Consider the following 14,075-nt stretch of genomic DNA (forward strand, 5'->3'; position numbering starts at 1 on the left):
CTGGTCTGAGAGACAGTTTTAATTTGGTAATTCTTAAATATGTTTTTTCTTAATTTATTTCTTTGGTTTATGTTAATTCCATTCTATTAATTGTCTTTCCCCAAATTAAACTAGCTAAAGTCCATCTTTCTTCATGGCCTATTTTACATGTCACAATGAGGCCATCCTTCTCCTCTTGGGCTAAATACATTTAGTACAATCTTCTTTCTTATTCATATAATACTGTTTTCTAATCTGGAATCTTTGTATGTCTCTAGCGCCCTCTCTCCTCATAGATTGAATTCATTGGAAACAGGAACTAAATTCAAAATAATTTATCACAATAGTCAACAAAGTTTTTTAAGTAATTATTAAATCATTTATAAGCATATGCTAATAGTCTACTTTTTAATTTAGTCATCTATCGCTTGATAAAAAAGAGATACTATAATAAAACATGTTAATAGTAGGTTAAAAAGTAAGGTCAGAAAAAGTACAAATCAAATCTGGGGAAAAGACTGAATGGAATTATAAAGTTAGAGGCCTTTATTTTAAAAGTATCAGACATTAATTTACCCTGGGGCATCCCAGTAACTGAAACAAAAATTGATGCATGATTGGGATTTTGTCTGAGAAGAGTGTGTAGTCTATCTAGTGTTTGCTGCTTTGTAAATGAAAAAGAACATGTATGTAAGTTGAAAATCTTGATTGTTAAGGTTTTACAGTAAGCTAGAATCACAGGATACATGCCTTTGAAAAATACAGATAACAATGGGATCTAAAATAAAGGCAAGTAAGTGGCCTAAGCCAACAGAGAGAGCAAGTCATTACTGGCTAAAGTGGTGTTAATGTAAGTACACATGAATCTCTAGAGATTAGACCCAGAGAAGTTGAATATCATGGTAAGAATATTCCAGATAGGAGTCCTGTTAAGAAGATCTATTATACCATTCCTATTCTGTAAAACAAAAGTAATTATATCAATAACTGATGCTGAAACATGAGATAAGCAAAGCTGTAACACCATCCTTTTCTTTCTTATTTGAGAAATTCTAAAGAATATGGAGAGAGAGGACTGTTACAGGTATACTTTTTTGTGGGGTAAGTCATGATATCCCACTGGCTGGGCAATCTATGTAAAACTTGCCATTTTGTATGATCCTGCTTTATGTCAATCTTACAGTAAACAATACATCTAACTTTAATTTTCCTAAAGTTTTCCAATGAGAAATGAAAGTATTTGGTGGAGCCAGTTAAGTTTTCAACACGTGAAAGAATAGTTTATTCTCCAAGTGTGTGTAATTTATCTGTGTTCATCAAAAGGCCATAAAGCATTAAAATAAATAATCTCATATACAGAGGTTTCGTTTAGCTATAAAGTCAGGTCAGACTCTTAGGTGTTTAAATTGCAGAAGTAAAATGGTCTGTAATGTCTAAGTGAAAAGGCTTTGAGAATAGTCAAAGAAGACCTTTCAGCAATGCAAACATGGATAACAAGATGCTACATCTGAATGACAAGGCTTTTGCCTGGGCATGCCGGTTTTGTATTCTTGAATGAAGTATCTTCATTGTTTGCTGCTTCTTCATGGGATGTTAAGCATTCAGAACAATTTATGAAGCCATAAACCCAGAAGATTCCTTTCCCTGCTTAAGCTAAATCAAGGCAATCTTTATTTTTATTTACCTAGACAACACCACTAAAGTTAGTGTCTCATTGACTGAAGTGACCATAGTTTTTCCCTCTAGGATACCATTATAATAATCCTTTTTAATTTTATTTCCTACTTTACTGTTTTGCTGAAATCAATATTTGAGGGTTCATTAAATTGACAACTAAATCTGAAATGCATTTACTATCATTTAAAATGCAAATGACTTTTTGATGCCTTTAATTCTAAAAAAAAATAAAAATAAACATGTGAGTGATATTATAAATGTATATTGTTTATTTTGAAGTTTTCTACTCAGCAGATGTCTTTATACTTCTGTGGATAAGTCTTTTCTATGAACATAAATTTGAAACTGCATTCCCTGATTTACTTTGCTACCATAGTTTTTTCAAAAAGTTAAAAGAAAATAAAATTATGAGTCACTACTGATGATATATGAATTATGTTTTTTACAGAGTCATGCACACCTCTTGAATTTCTTCTCAGCTTTCCTGCCATCCGTGTGATTTTGAACAAGGAATCTTAAGAATACAAGGTGAGAATTTGCCTTATTTGTCACCATGCAGCTTGGTTCTGTCATTTTCCACATTAATAGGATTTTGTGACTGAGTGACCTTGTTAATATAGCAATATGTTTTCTGCCATACCATCAGTAACAATCTTCTAAATAGGAAAAGCTAACATTCAGAAAAAATCACAGTTGATTTCACTCCATCTTTTTTTCTTACTTTAGCAAAAGCAAACAACTTCCATTATATCATAATGCAACCACCAGCATAAAAAAGGCTACTTTGAGTGTAGAAAATCCACTGCATTGAAATAGAGGAGTAAAAATCTTCTGTCCAACAGTATAATCAGATGGAGACATGTGGATCTTTGACAGTGTTTTAGAGAGACACAGAGAGGATAATCTAAGTATTTTGTATCAGACACAGAAAAATTAGAAGATCTGTAAAGTTTATTGTGAAAAAAAATGAGTTGTATTAAGATGGCTAAAATATTTTATTTCCTTTTTAAATCTTTGAACTTACGTCACGTATGTCAGTTTTTGTTAACTCCCCAGTATCACATCAATCAATTCTGGCTACATGATGTGGTACTAGAGAGGTTATCTCTTAGCCAAAAAGTGTACAAAAGCAGGATAAAACACAATTTTCTAAAGGGAGACCAAGAATCCCAGTAGTTTGACCTAATCAGCGGCTGAGAACTTTTGCCCTTGAAAGAGGTAAATAACCTTTATTGGGAATATGCAGCATGAAGTTTCACTTGCTGATCTCCCATTTCTCCAATCCTGACCTGTCTTCTCCACGGGCTCCCTGTGTTCACTGGCAACTTTCTACAAATATATTTTTTTCTAATTATCATCCCTTTAATTAATTAATTCATTACTTCTCAAGACCCTTGTTCATTTCTCCATCCCAAAGATTCTTTATCTTTACTCACATCCTTAAATCAACCTTATCTCTAACTCCTTCTTCATTCATGCAGCCTTATCCTTCACAGTGTCGTTTCTTCTCCATCATGGTCATGTAGGTCCCTATCTTGCTTTTCAGTATAAGCTTCTATAGGAGAGAAATGATTTCTTTTTCTCACCCATTGCTAAGTTCATGGCTGAGGCCTCTATAACTAAAGAAAGATTAACAAGAGAAAAGCATACACATTTATGAGTTTTATGTGATTTTGTGTGACACAAGAGACTTCAGAAACAAAGACTTAAACAAGTAAACTTGTATATTTTTATGCTTAGGTTTGAAGAAGAGGTCATAGACCAGTCTGACTGGACAAAAGAGGCTATAATCTAATGGTAATAAACTTAGGGAGGTGGACTTACCAAGGCCTGATTTTTTCTGATTCTCCTCTGTATTCCCGTGTCTTCAGAGATAAGGATGTTCCATTCCTTGAGGTATAGGGAGGGCCCCTCTCAGAAGAGAGTGTTGTGATCTGCTTCAAGCAAGAAGAGGAAAGGAAAGATCAAAGTGACCTTCCTGCTTCTCTGTTTTCCAGAATACCAAGGTGCCATAATTTAGGGTAGTGTGTCTTGAATCCTTTCATTGCCACAGTTTCCATTCACTCTGACAGCAAATGGTCCAATGCCCAGAATAGTGGATAACAATCCATAGGCACAGCAAGGTCTGCATATGGGTAGTTTTGCCTAAAGCAGAATAATGGGCCAGTTATAGTCTGATAGATGGTTTCAAAATTTGTTACAGAAGACTTTGGCTTTAATTATTTTTCTTTTCCTCCTTTGAGCTAGACCTCCAGTGTCTCAGGCTAATGATCATGAGGCTTGCGTAAACTGCTTTTACTTTATGAGACTGTGAGAGGATCACTGTATTAGTTTGCTAGGGCTGCTGTAACAAAGTACAAGCTGGATGCCTTAAACAACAGAAATGTATTGTCTCAGTTCTGGAGGCTAGAAGTCTGAAATCAAGAGGCTGGCAGGGTTGGCTCCCTTTGAGGGCTGTGAGTGAAGGATCTGTTCCAAACCTCTCTCCTTGGCTTGCAGATGACTGTCCTCTCCTTGTGTCACTTCACATCTTTTTGTCTGCGTCAGTCCCTATATCTATTAGGAACTGAATAGTGTCCCTCCAAAGTTCATAGGTTGAAGCCCTTGCCCTAGTGTGCCTCTGTTTGAAGGTAGAACCTATAATAAGGTAATTAATGTTAAATGAGGTCATAAGTATGGGCCCTTAATTCGACAGAATTGGTGTCCTTAGAAGAAGAGAAAGACACCAGAGATGGCCTTTGGCCTCTTTTTATGTGTGCACAAAAGGAAAGCCAAATGAGGACCCTCTTAGAAGGTGGCCATCAGCAAGCCAGGAAGAGAGGTCTTACCAGGCACCAACCCTGAGGGAGCCTTGATCTTGGACTTCTAGCCACCAAATAAATTGTTATTTAATACCATCTAGCCTGTGGTATTTCGTTATGGAATCCTTACCAGATTGACACAGTGTCCAAATTCCCCCTTTTTATAAGGGCATTATTTGTATTAGATGAGGGTCCACCCTAATGACTTTCTTTTAACTTGAATACCTCTACAAAGACTCTATCTCCAAATAATATCACATTTTGAGGTACTGGGCATTCGGACTTTAGCATATCTTTTTGGGAGATACAATTCATCTGATAATACACACCAAACCTGAAGCATACCTCTTGCTCTTTAAGGAATTCTCTTTAAGGAACCTTTCCTATACTTGGAAAGAATCCAAGTAGAGGAATTTATAATTGATATATGAGGCTACTGAAACAATCTCTGCAATAATTAACCTGGATCATGTGAAAAGACACCAGCAGTAGCCTAATGAGTAGGATTATTTGATTAGTGCATGGCATAATTCTGATTTTACAGCAAGTATTTACTTTTCTACGGACAGGTGATAGATACCACTTTAACATACAATGTAGAAACTGATGAATAAGTATTAGCAGAAAGAATGAATGAATCTCATGTGGTTGTAATGGGAAAGACACATCCATGGACAACAGATGAACTCAAACCTGACCTGACCTCACATTGCCAGTATAGCACCTAGTAGTTTCTCCTAAAAGAAGTGTCCTCTTTTATATGTTTTCCATTCAAATAGTTGATCAATCCTGACTCCTGCAAATCCTTTATGAGATATAAAATTTATCTTACACCACATCATTCGTCCAATCTGTCTCTTAAACAAGTAAACTCATTGGGAACAATATCACCCCTAAGGGAGTGTATGTACATGGGAGAGTAAAAATAAGTTTTTATGTATAGAATTTTTATGTATACAACACAGATGTACATACAGTGTAAAAATAGGTATGGGGGGGTGGGGACAGCAGTTAGGTAGGGAAAAAAGCATAAGAAGGCAAAACATTGCTTTAGGTGTGATAATAAAAAAAGTGAAAACAGTGAAACAATTGTCAATGAAAAGAGTCAAACTCCATAAAATATTTAAAGAAATTTATTCTTTGCCAAATGTGAGGATCATGACCCACGACCCAACCCTAGGAAGTCCTAGAAAATGTGCCCATGGTTGGTTTACAGGTTGATTTTATATATTTCAGGAGGGCAGAAGCTACAGGTGGACATCAGTCAACACATGTAAGGTCGACATTGGCTCTATCCAGAAAGATGGGACAACTCAAGCAGGGGCTTCCAGGTCACAGGTGGATTCAAAGATTTTCCAATTGGCACTTGGTTGAAAGAGCTATATTATATAAACACCTGGACTCTATAGAAAGGAGTGTCTAGATAAGGGGTTGTGGGGACCCAGGTTTTTATTATGCAGATGAAGCCTCTGGGTAGCAGGCTTCAGAGCTCTCATCAGACCTAAGAAGGTGCCAGACTCTTAGTTATCTTCTGGATCAGGATAAAAACCTGGAAAGGGAAGAGAATTCTCTACAGAATTCAGATTTCCCCCATAACAGATTGATTTGCAGGGCCATTTCAAAATATTTCAAAGAAATATATTTGGAGGTAAAATGCTTCAGTTTCTTTAAGGACCTGCTATCTGCCATGTGATGTTATACTGGAGTCATGTTGGAATTGGATACCTTATTATTACAAAGAGTCTATTTTGTCGGTCTTAAGATCTCTGTTTTAATATTAATGCTGGTCAGTTGTGCCTAAATTCCAAAGGGAGGAAGGTAAGATGTGGCCTGTTCAACCCTCCCTTGTCAATGTGGCCTGAACTAGTTTCTCAGGTTTACTTTGGAATGTCCTTGGCTGAGAATGGGGGTCCATCATCAGTCCGTCGGGGGCTTAGAATTTTATTTTTGGTTTACACAATGTATTGACATGTGCCCTAGCCATGGCTCCTTTCAAACATCAAACACCAAATTCCAAGCCCCCAACTCCCTGCCCCCCAACTTGCCCTCCTTACATAGCCAGTGCCCTGTTCCCAGATCTTTTTTCTCACTCCTTTTACTTTATTAAATACAGACATTATAAAGGAATTCAACATTGAATGCCCTTAAATGGAAGTTCCCTTAGCATATGTAAGTTTGTGTTTACAAATAGTTAATAATGGGTAGCTGAATAGACTAGAGGGCAGAAAAACCATGTAAAATGTTAGGACACATCTTTAATGGAAAAAGAGCTTAAAAAGAAAATGATCATGTAGATATATTTCAATCATAAAATAAAAATGATTTGTTTTTATAAAGTATTTTAAGTAAATTCTAGATGCTAATTTTCGAAGAGCATATTGTTTAATTACTTCAGTGACATTTGTGACATATTCTTGGAAAAGCAATTGAGAGAGGGAAGGCAAGGACATTCAAGGTGCTTGTTAAGAATATTATAAAAACTAAACAAACAAATACTATTTACAACTGCCACTCATTCCTAGGAAGGAAAAGAAAGAAATCCAAACCCAAGCAGGTAATAACGATATTTATAGATTTCAGTATAGGTGCCAAAATCAGAGTACGGTTATCTTTCTCTTCTGTTTGTGCGTGTGAGCATGTATGTGTGCATGTGTGTTTTAATGTTCTAGAAAGAAACAAAACACTTTTCAATGGCTTTTTAAAAACTGTGTTTCGGCCGAGCGCGGTGGCTACCGCCTGTAATCCGAGCACTTCGGGAGAAGGAGGCGGGTGGATCATGAGATCAGGAAATCGAGACCATCCTGGCTAACATGGTGAAACCCCGTTTCTACTAAAAATACAAAACCAAAGTAGCCGGGCGTGGCGGCGGGCGCCTGTAGCCTCAGCTACTTGGGAGGCTGAGGCAGGAGAATGGCGTGAACCCAGGAGGCGGAGCTTGCAGTGAGCCGAGATCGCGCCACTGCACTCCAGCCTGGGCGACAGAGCGAGACTCTGTCTCCAAAAAAAAAAAAAAAAAAAACTTTGTTTCTTAGTTTTTAGTATGTTACTAGTTTTTGTTCTTTGTTTTTCCTTAAAGGAACCAAGTTTCTGACTTCTTACAAAGTACACTTAAGAATCAAGACATTTATTCTCAGTCTTAATTAAAACCTAAGAAGCAGGGTTTGGGGCTTTTAAAAAATCCAAATGATTAATCATGAGCCACTCTGTTAGCTGTCACTTGGTCCAGAATTAGCAGTAAGTGAGGGTGTTTAAAGCTGAGATGCTATGGCCAGTGCATCTATCTTCCCAGGCAGCTCTAATCCTGCCTGGTCCACTGGTTCTCCTTTTATTAGTTATTTTGATTGGTAATTGAGAGAATAAATCTTTGAAGAACTTACATGAATGCAAAAATACAGATATTAGGAGTTCAGTAATAAAATACCTTCCAAAGTATTTTGTGCAGCCACCTTTCAGGACTCAGCTCTTTAATTTATTTTGCTAGACAAAGATTTACAATTGGCATTCAGGTATAGAATTTTTGTTCTTGTCTTTTTGTTTTTCTGATGTGTAGTTAGGCAATTCCAAATTTTTATTTTTTGTGCCAAACTGAGTTATCTATGTTTGAGTAGGGAATAGGATCTAAGGAATCATCTCAAAGACTTAAATAGAAGTTATATCTACATAAGTGGAAAGCTACAGGCAGAATCAAAGGGTTAATGTGGAATACATGAGGTGCGATAGGGAAAAGTTAATAATATCAAAATTATTTAACATGGGGAAAAATACAAGATAAATTATTGATTCTCTTAGTACATTGCTTTCATTAAAACACTCTATTGCTCTAGAATCATAAAATGATCTTGATGATCTGGAATCTAAAAGGTAGAATTTGAATAGATGCTCATATCCTATTAAATCAGGCTACAAACTTCACTTTGAATGTATTTTTCATGTTTTCCTTTATGACATCTTCCTATCCCCACCCCAACCCTGGGATATTTCCCATTATCCCTAAGGAGAACCATATAATATCAGATTTAATACTCATAACAATATTGATAATAACTGTTATTTAATGAGCATTCATTGTGTGTCAGGGAATGTTCTAAGCACATTACACTTTGCAGTTGTTAATTCTTATTCTCAGAATAGTACTACAAAGTAACCATAGTGATTCTTATTTTATATTTTAGGAAACCAAGGCCCGAGAGAAGTTAGATACATTGCTTAAAATTACAAGCTATAAGGAGCAGAACTGAAAATCAAAAACATTTCTACTTAACTCCAAAGTCTGTGTTTTGTCCACTCCATTTCACTCCATTCTCAGTGATTATTCAACAGAAAAATGGTATTTTGTACAAAGATCTCAGTAGCAAAACGATTTATACAAATTTTAATTATAAGGTTACTCAAAGATAAAACTATGTATGAATTATTAAATAAAACTTTGGCGTATATATACTTGATCAAATGAGATGTATAACATAAAAAATCTTATGCAATAATACATTTAAAAGTCTATATTTGGATGAAAGTATGCCTTTTAAAGTGCCCAAAATAAGTCTGTAATAAACAAGGCTAAAACATCAATAGGGAGGAGGGAATGGTGTGATTAGAGATAATTTTTGTTGTTCTTTCTATCTTAAATGTATTTATATTTTAATGAGTATGTATTACTCATAATTATTTAATAAATATCCGTGAGTAGCATATAGATCTCTGGTGTTAAGAATAAAGTTAAATTTTACCCTCAAACTAATCCTTTATCATCCTTCATTCGTGCTGCTTTCCTTCCCTCCCCAACCTTTTCTTTTTGCCCATCTTTCTACTCTGTTCAAGGTTCACACATTTCATTCTCTCCCACGTTCTTGTCTCGGCCTCCACTTCTCTTTGCACTTTTTCACTTGAGCCTCTTGGCCTTTATATAACTGGGCATTGTTACTTTGCTGTTTGTTTGGGGTTTTTTTTGTTGTTCTTTTGTTTTGTTTTTTGCATGTTTGTCTTATTTCCTAGGGTATAATTCAGTGTCTTATGGACCTCAACAAATATACCAATAGTTTAATTAATGTAAGCCTCTAACATTTTTCTTTCTTGAAGAACAGCCAGACTGTCTTCATCTTTATTGAATCAAGAACAAGAAAATGAGACGTAGTATTCACAAGAGGAGGAAGATTTAACATTTGTTGCCGAGACATATTTACTGACAGTAAAAGCTGTTATACACTGGAGTAAATGACCAAGAGCATTTTGGATTTAGCACCCTGGAGAGCTTTACTAATTATTTGGCTTGACAGATAAAGTTTTTGGTGAAGGCCATAATTATACTAAGTGATATATAGTCATTTTCCATTTCAAGAGTTACTCAGTGTTCCACTCCTTTAAACAAACAAACAAAAAAGGTGGTTTTGCTCTGCAAAAAAATGCAATTGACAATGATTTCTAGCCTACAGTACTTAAGTTAATGATGAGTTCAAGAGAAGTAAAGAGAACCTTTTTCAAAGCTGTTTTTGCCTTCTATAGGTTTTTCTGAGGGTCAGCGGAAGATAACCTGAAAATTTATGAACGTGAATGAGCCCTTTTAGAATTGTATGGCTCTAACATGTTATTTCTTTTCATTTGCTTCTTTTTGACAAGATAAACCCTTAGTTTTTCAGCCCCCTCCATATTCATCTCAATGTTGCTAGAAACTAGAATGGTGTTTTGACATAGCAAATACTAAATACTAACTACTCTAAATACTGAATGTTTAAATGAATGTATGTTTATCTCCCATTAACCCATACAGGCAAATCTTGAGCTTCAGCCTAGACCAGAAATACAGAAAAAGCCTTTCCTTTGGGAATAGAAAATACTGAAAAAAGTGACACTGTTTATTGCACGATCTATCAGATAGTTTCATGTCCCTTGTATATGACACCTTATAGAGGCTAACACATGTGTGCACAATTGATTGGCCAACCTCATAGATTAACAATCTCATGGAGCTCTAAGATTCTTACGTTTCAGAGTCAGTTCTATTCCTTTAGCCTTTTAATAGATTTCCTGGACTCTTGTATAACCAGTTTTCTTTTTCCTTGTGACTAATACGTTCTTGTTCTCCCTTTCCCCCATATTTATCTCATATAATACCCTATCTGAGTTTCTGCCTAGTTATTTAATGAAAAAAAATTTAATTGAGCTTCTGTTATGTGTCAAAGATTGTGTTTGGACCTGGTGATTGTTGACTCCTTTATAACATCCACCAGATAAACCTGTTGTTTGGCAAAGCAGAATTTACTAAACATACTGCAGTAAGGGAGAGAGCCACATTAACAGAGTTTTATCAGTCTCAAAAGGAGACAACAGAGAAGGGTATTGATAGGGTTTAGGGGACTGTACTCAAATGGTTTGAGGTTTATTTTTTAAGGTGTGAAGATTGTCGAGACTGGGCAACATTCATGACACAATAGTTTAAGATAGACATAAGGCTCTTTGTGAGAAAACAGTTGCCTGAAAATTGAGCTGTTTGTCCAAGTGAAAATGATGTTGTCCAATAAGAGAACTGTTTGCCCAGATGGGCAAACTGTTGCCTGGGTAAGTTGGTCTGCAATAATTTCCTGAAACAAACAGAAAAATTATTTATTAGTTTACAGTTTTATCTTTATAATCAAGTTATGTTAACATAGGCAGTCTCAGTTCTCAGTTCTGTGAATATAAAATTAAATAAGATATTTTCCTGATTTCAACACATTTATTATCTAATGTGATTGAAACACATGTAAACAAATAATTTTGGAGAAGGTGAAAATATAGTATATTAGAGACATAGGGTCAAAAGGACCTAATTGTTAATTGAATATGGGCATAAGGGAGAAGAAGAATCTAGAATATTTCCCACTTGTCTTATTTAATTGTTTTAGCAAATCTTGGCAACACAAAATAAGATAGAAAATGTGGGGAAAAAAGGTGAAGGAGAAAGATAATAGTGTCCATTCTAGACAGGCTAACTTTGAGATAATCAAGTAGTAGGTAGATGGCAAAATGGGTTAGTATTTCATGGAGAGATCTGCAGCAAGGCCTTAAATGTAAATATCATTCAGCCTTAGCTGGTAGCAGAATTCAGGACATAGACAATATCTACTAGAGAATATGCAGAATAAGAAGAAAACCAAGAATTAAACCCTAAATAACTTCAGGAATTAAGAGACAGGCAAAGAAGAATCCAGACAAAAAATTCAAGGATATTGCAGAAATCAAGAGAATAAAGAATTTTAAGTAATAGAGAGTCAGTAGTGTGAAATACTGCAGAAAAGTCACCAAAATATAGGCTAGAAGGAGCCACTTGATAATTGGAACATTAAGAATAACTTCAGTACTAATAATTTCATTGTAAATTCAAAGTAAGAAGAACAAATATGTTGAATGGTGGAACTCTCTTCTAGTTATATATCTCAATACCAACTCCCTACTGTTTCAGAACAACATAGAAAAAACTTTTCCTTTCTCTCAGTAATTTTTGTAATAATCTCTGTCGCTTTCCAGATCACCGACTGCAATATCTCAGTGTAATGGAAATTTCTTATTCCTTTTGTCTAATTGAATTTTTTCCTGTGTTTGGAGAATCACCTCATTGTGAAGTTCGGTGGGAAGCAGGTCCAGTCTCCCATTACAGAAGCCAAAAATGTTAGATACTCTCCTTTCCATCTTGCCTTTAGCTCAAGCACAGTCAGCAATCTACATTTCACCAATCAGTTACATCAACACTAGACTTTGACCCAAGGGGTAATGATGCCAAGAATCAGAACCTTGCAGGAGTCTGTTCCTGGAAGCAGGAGCCAGATGACTGGCTAAGCAGCTGGGACAATTGGAGAGTTGACTCTTTGGTTACAGCAGCAGCAGGAGCAGCTTCCTCAGCAGAGTGGTTCTATGTTATCCTGGGTCTATAGTCATAAAAGCAATAATTGACACTGAGAGCAAACTATGTACTATGTACTGTCCTCAGAGTTTCATTTTTGCACTCTGACAGGGCTTTTCAATCTCAGCACTGTTGAAATTTTGAACTGGATAATTCCTTGGTATGTTCATTGCAGGGTAGGGAGTGGGGATGTCCAGGGTATTGCAGGATGTTTAGCAGCATTGCTGATCTCTACTCACAAGATGCCAGTAGCACTCTCGTAGTTATGACAACCTACTCACTAGAAGCCAGTAGCACTCTCTTAGTTAAGTTATGACAATCAAGTTTGTCTCCAAATATTGCCAATTGCCCTGTGGAGGGCAAAATAGCCTTTGGTTTAGAATCACTGCATTAACTCATTCAGTATACACAACCACTTTAAAGTAGGGACAGCAAGCTGAATTCTCCAGGCCTCCAGAAGATTCAGTTCAATTTCCTTTTGATAACTCTAGCAGTTGGGTCTAAACAAGTTTTTGTCTAAATCCATTACTTCTGGCTTCTGCTATTAGAAAACTAAAACCCACCTGGCTGGAATTTCTCATGCCTCTTAATTCTATTCACACAGGAATCTCAAAGTAGTTGCTATTTTCCCTTAGAATATCTCTCTGGGTCTTAGATAGTCAGAACTTTGATGCTAAGGGGATGTTTCTGCATGGGAGTGAGTAGCTTGAGAAAGAGGTGGTTTTCTCTGTTTATCCAATCCAGTAAAATGATTTCCAAGCTTTAATTAAGTCTCTTATTTGACTGGGGCCAGCCCCTCTGCAGCTCTCACTAAAGCATTATCAGCAACATCGAAGATTCCACTCTCCCCTTTTAATGAGGCAACTTCACATCCCATTTTTCAAATAGTAGGTCAGAAGAAATAACTCTTTTTTTCCCTGAAATGTGTGGATGGTGGGCAATTGGATAATTTGTTCATCCCTTGACTGATAAATCCCCTGGAGAGCCTGCTTAGTTCTTTGAAGCACTCACCTTCTCCTGGGACATCACCTTCATAAGTACTTAACACCACCACCCCCCAACCCCCCCCACCCCCTAACCCCGGGTACTGCTCAGAAATCACTGGGTAAGTCATGAAATCAGGCTTATGCTTGCTCAGAAGCAGTAGGCTGAACACGAAGACCATCACTTTCTGATATATTGAACCCTTTGGGAGGTCAAGGCAGGTGGATCACCTGAGGTCAGGAGTTCGAGACAACATGGTGAAACCCCATCTATACTTAAAAAAAAAAAATTAGCCGGGTATGGTGGCACATGCTTGTAATCCCAGCTGCTCTGGAGGCTGAGGCAGGAAAATTGCTTGAACCTGGGAGGCAGAAGTTGCAGTGAGCTGAGAGTGTGCCACTGCACTCCAGCCTGGCTGACAGAACGAGACTTTGTCTCAAAAAAAATTTATATATGTATATATAAAATATAATATAAATACATATATGTATGTATATAGCACCCAAACCTCCAAGAAGTTTTGTTTTTGTTAAAGAAGCAAAGTCATGTGGTCAGTTAACAATATGGGCTTACAGTCAGACTGATAAGTTCCAAATCTTACCTTAGCTCCTCCTAATTGCTTGGCCTTGGAGGATTTTCCTAGCCTCTCAAAGTGTCAGTTGTCTCATTCAGAAAACAGAGGTAATGATGTATAAGGTCATCGTGAGAATAAAATGAGAACACCAAGAACACAATACACATTCAGCAAATAGTGGTTCTCA

The 14,075-nt window shown here is 36.4% G+C and overlaps 1 long non-coding RNA gene across 1 annotated transcript; it reads left to right on the forward strand.

Annotated features, from left to right (window-relative positions):
• The first annotated feature begins 1,333 nt into the window (after positions 1-1,333).
• Positions 1,334-9,188, forward strand: LOC129057705 (uncharacterized). Its single transcript, XR_008522425.1, has 3 exons — positions 1,334-2,184; positions 5,694-5,795; positions 8,630-9,188. It is a non-coding gene; the product is annotated as an uncharacterized LOC129057705 (long non-coding RNA).
• The last annotated feature ends 4,887 nt before the right edge of the window (positions 9,189-14,075 follow it).

This window comes from Pongo abelii, chromosome 12 (genome assembly GCF_028885655.2).
Source record: "Pongo abelii isolate AG06213 chromosome 12, NHGRI_mPonAbe1-v2.0_pri, whole genome shotgun sequence".
NCBI lineage: Eukaryota > Metazoa > Chordata > Mammalia > Primates > Hominidae > Pongo > Pongo abelii.